Source organism: Sycon ciliatum, chromosome 11 (genome assembly GCF_964019385.1).
Source record: "Sycon ciliatum chromosome 11, ocSycCili1.1, whole genome shotgun sequence".
Taxonomy (NCBI): Eukaryota; Metazoa; Porifera; class Calcarea; order Leucosolenida; family Sycettidae; genus Sycon; species Sycon ciliatum.
In genome coordinates, this window is record NC_088653.1 from 27,986,937 (window position 1) to 27,992,298 (window position 5,362).

Here is a 5,362-nt window from a genome sequence, read left to right on the forward strand (position 1 = left end):
CTCCCTCCTCGTGTTCGGAGAGAGGGACTACGGGTGAAAAAGCTTGCAAATAGAGTACTTGAAGATTTGTTCAGGCAGTGCCAAATGAATACAAGAATGTGCATGTGGGTGTATATGCTGAGGGTATGGGCATTCATGCGTTCAAGTAAGGGAGCCGTGTGAGTGCGAGGGGCTGCCCTGCACACCGAGCGAGCCGCACGTTTGAACAAACTATTTAGGCGCTTATCCTGATAAGACGATAAGAAAGAGGCATAGGCAGCAGATGCATAGTCAAATTCTGATAGTATAAAGGACCTGAAAAACTGAACACGGCAAGAAAAAGGCAAACATGCTGCACTTCGATTTAGTAGCCCAATCTTAGCGGCAACGCAGCGTGCAACATGGCTTGTCATGGTGTTCCAGCTCATGTCTGAGTCGAAATGTAGGCCAAGATACTTGGCCGTTTTCACAACAGGCAGCGTCTGCCCATTACAAATGACATGCAGCTCAGGGGCGTGCTCGGCCCCCCAACTAGGGGGGTGCACGGGAGCCGAGGGGAGCCCCCCGGCAATTGTCTGCAATTTGTTTGCAACCTTTCTTGAATTTTAGAGCATATTTGCATACATTACAATTGCAATTACCCAGATTGAACATTTTTGGGGGGTGCACGTGCCCCCGTGCCCATCGCCGAGCACGCGCCTGCAGCTCAAGTGCTTGAGATGGGGATGGGGGAATAGGCAATATCTGTGTCTTTCTTTCATTAAGAATTAAACCACAGCCCTTCAGCCAGGTGGCCAGGTGCTGAACAGCAGCTGAAAGGTGTGCAGAAACAGCTTCCGCAGACTCCCTGCTACATCGTATAGAGATGTCATCAGCAAACTGGATTGCTCCCACATTAAACGGCGATAGTTCTTCTGCTATGCCGCGGGCATAGACAATAAATAGCAGTGGGCCCAGTACCGAACCCTGGGGGACACCTGAGTAACTGGTGTACGGGAGACTTCTAGTCTGGCCAACCTGAACTTACTGTTCTCTATCAGAGAGGTAATCCACCAGCCAACAGAGTGCCGTGTCGCAGATGCCAAGTTCGAACAGATCTTGCACAAGAGTTTGATGTTTCACTTTATCGAATGCCTTTGACATATCAACAAAGGCTACACCTGTGTTGAGTTTGATCATGCGGGCCTCACAGATACCTTCCACAGCTAGCACTAGTGCGTCGGATGTAGAGTGGTGGGATCTGTAGCCGAATTGAGTTGGCGGGAATATATTGCTCTGGACTAGATATCGTGTGAGTTGCTTGTGGACTATCCTTTCCAACACTTTGGATGCAATCGATAACAAGGACACTGGTCGATGATTCTTTGGCATGCTCGGATCTCCGCCTTTGAAGAGTGGCGATATCCTAGCACTTTTAATCTGGGCAGGAAATATGCCCTCTCTCAGGGACTTGTTAAAGATCAAAGTCAGGGATGGCGCCAGTACGTCTGCATGTGCGTGGAGAAGGGCTGCAGAAATGTCATCATCACCGCTGGACTTGGCCGGATTTAAACGTTCGAGGAGCTTCCTCACTCTGGCAATAGACACTGGCGCAAAGGCTGTCAGATCAGTGCTGGAGGCGGGCCCGTAGGGAAATGAGAGATGCACTGGGCGGCTGGCGTCCTCTACTATCTCTGCAAAGGTGTTTCGGATGGCATCAACAGAACATTGAGGTGGCTGAGATTGTCGATGTTTACCACTCAATTCTTTGATCGTGTGCCATGCCTGTTTGGTATTGCCAGACGCAGCTCGAAACTTGGATTGGTAGTAGGTCTCTTTCTGTTGCCTATTATAGCTGGTAGCTTCCCGCCTGGCAGCCTTGAAAGCTGAGTGGGAATGTTCTGTTCCATCACTAAGCCACCTCCTATGGAGCCGGGTTTTTTTTATTTTTTTTTTTTATTGAAAAACCACAAACCTTCAGACATGTGAATGTGCACATGATATACAGTGTACATACGTATGTATCGAGAAGGCAGCACGGAAACGGCAGTGGTGGTGAGGCCTGGGCAGCTCGTCCGACCGTGGGTCTCGGAGTCAACACTGGGCAGACGCACCGGGGTTGCGCTTGGTCAAGAGGTGTAATAACTGGCGGTTCATCCATGGTACTGATTTTTTCTTGCGTCGAGGGCTTGGTGCAAGAGAAGCATGTCTGTCTAACACTTGTAGAAAGCGGCTGGCCCACTCAGTCCACATGACAGTTGGGCTTCCGTCAATTTCACAAAAATCCTGTTGGACCAAATCTGCCTTGAACTGGTCATGATTTATGTTTCGGTAGTGTCGCCGTAGCCCAGAAGTTACAGTACTTCTTACTGGGCTGAGTTGAAATTCACTGAGAACTGCTGCATGGTCACTGAACGCGACGGGGATAACAGTAGCCATATTTAGAGGGTCGAATGTATTGTAAAATTGATCCAGTGTGGTTGGTGCAGAGTTTGCTGAGAACCGAGTCGGCTGGTGAACTCCGGGATATAAACTGTAGCTGGCCACGAGGTCAGATAGATAATGAAGCTGTGGATCTGGAGGTGCTGTTGGATTGGTGTTTATGTTGATGTCGCCACAAATAATCACGTTCTTCCCGGGCATTATAGCTGAATGGAGATGGTCGTCCAGGCAGTCCCAGTATCGAACTGGCTCAGATGGAGGTCGATAAATGGTTCCTATCAAACGCGCCGGGAGAGGTTGCAAGCACTTTTGAATTTTTCGAGTGCGGATGCAGTTTTAGGAGCTCCGCTCCTATCAGCCTTTCCGAGTCTGTAACTGTAACCTACAGGAGCTGTGACTTGTACTGCGGACTATGGCCACCAATGAGCATGTCGACCTGGCCCTTCTGACGTTCGACTGTCTACAAAACCTGGCCACCCGGACTGGCATCCCGAAAGCGGACTCCTTCTCACGGCCCGACCTGGTGGGAGCGCTCCGGAAGGAGGGGATTGGGTCCCACCCCATCCTGGAAGGTATGACCGGTATAGGACATGTCACGACTGCTTTGGCCGCATTGTCCTCGACAATAATGGACCTGAATAAAGAAATAGTGGCAATTAGGGTGGGAAGAGATGATGAAATTGCTTCCTTGAAGCTTGAAATTCAACAGCTGAGGCGGGAAATGGCTGACCTGCGAGATACTACCGTACACACACAGCACGCCATGCCACACCAGTACAGCGACGTAGTACTAGGAACCGCCACACAAACTGCAAGTGCACGTGCGAGGCTCAGCACCACAACGGGCAGGTCTGTACAAACGTACGGTACACACGCCGGCAGTGGCAGCCTGCCAGGAGAAACGCGTGTGCCACAACCCAACACTACTACAAGTCGTAGTTCCAGCCCCGCAGCAGGCGTGCATGCATCCCGTAGGTCCAGCACTACTCCAAGTCGTAGCTCCAGCCCCGCAGCAGGCCTGGATGCATCCCGTAGGTCCACCGATACTGAACAACAAGTACATGAATGGCAGGAACACCAGGGCAGACGCACTCGAGCCGCCCAGAGACAAAGGCACGCGGCAGATACTAGTAGTCAGTCCCAGCTAGCTCAAAGCATAACAAGGCGGGTGGAAACATCCCGCTACACCAAGCCGGCTCGTGATAGCGAGCCGGCAGTAGACCTCACGGCATCACCCCGGGCCAAACGCAAAGTGTTTTACGTTGGCAACGTGCAGCCACACTGCTCCGCATCATCAATTGCTGAATGGTGCTCTGCCCGAGGAGTGCAGATTCAGGAAGGTGTCATATTTGCATCCAAGCACTTCAGAACTGCCTACGCACGGGTGACCGTCGAGGCAGCTGATGAGAACACAGTCGGTGACAAAGGGTTCTGGCCGGATGCTCTTTCGCACACGGTTAGGCCCTGGCGTTTTGCCGCGGACAGTTTTGACACCAGCAATGCCAACCAGGCAAACAACGTCCTCTCCTCAGGCTCAGCATGATGGCGCGACCACAGCTGAATCCACTGGCTCGGCCCTACTTCCCCCCTTGCCAGGGTAAACTGACCTTGCTTTCCGTAAATTGCCGCTCAATCGTTAACAAATCTGCCGAACTGTCTGTCATTGCTGATTTCAACAAACCTGATGTCATCTGTCTAAATGAAACATGGCTAAATCCAAGCATAGCGCTCACCATCTCCGGTTATACCACATTTCGTCGCGACCGACCACCTCATGATAACAAATCCGGTACGGCAACCAGAGGATATGGTGGAGTTGCGATTCTTGTCCGGCAAAATCGCTTCGGAAGAGTCCAAGTTCGCGACGACCTTGCTCGTCCGACCTGTGAATCCGTATGGGTTGAGCTTCACCCAATCTTAGGCTCCCCGACACCCATCCTCGTCTGCTGTACCTACCGTCCGCCCTCAGTCAAAACCACGGAAATAGACCACTTCTGTGATATGCTAGCTAGTGCTTTGGTAACCGTTCCCATGTCATCGTACCATGTCATAATGGCTGGGGACTTCAACAGTAAGCACAAACGGTGGTGCCCATCGGATTTAACGTGTCCTGCTGGGGCGGCACTTTTTCGCACCCTTACCTGCTTCGGTTTGGATCAGCTGGTGCAGAGTCCAACGCACACAACATCTTCCGGAACACAGTCATGTCTAGACCTTGTCTTCACGAACCAACCCCTGCTGGCGACGGACGTTCACACAGCTTGCGCTCTTGGCTCCTCGGACCATCTCATGGTTTCATGCCAGTTCGCCGTCTCATTGCCCTCGGATCCAGACCTGCCACTTCCTTCTCGCAAACCGTTCCCATATCGCTTCCGTCGAGTTCCCTCTCAGTGCTGGGACTCTATGAACGCTGATTTCTCCTGCCACGACTGGTCGTTTCTGCAACCAGAAGGCTCTCCAACTGTTGACGCCGCGGTAGATCACTTTGCAGCCGTCCTTGAACGAGGGTTCCAACAGCACCTCTCTAACTTTGCTATCGGCTACAACAACCGGAAACATTCCAACCCAACATCCTCGACATCTAGTCCCCCATGGGTGACACGGTCCCTCGTATCTGAAGTGAAGCGCAAGCGTGATCTTTTCAGCATCTACAAGAAATTCCCAACGCCGGTTAACCGGGAGGCTTACCGAGTTCAACGCAACTTCGTCAAGCACCTTTCTCGTACCTCACACCGCTCCTTTCTAAACTCTCTTTCTGCAACACTCTCCTCCCCCGATCGCCCATCACTCCACCAATTCATTCGCAACCAGTGCCGCGGGACCTCCCGCGCGCCAATCCAGTACCTGACGGACTCCCATGGCAACCGCCAGCACGATGTGAAGGCGATTGCAGACACACTGAACAAGCAGTTTGTTTCATCCGGCATTCCGGAAGATCCGAATTGGGTCATTCCATCGCTGT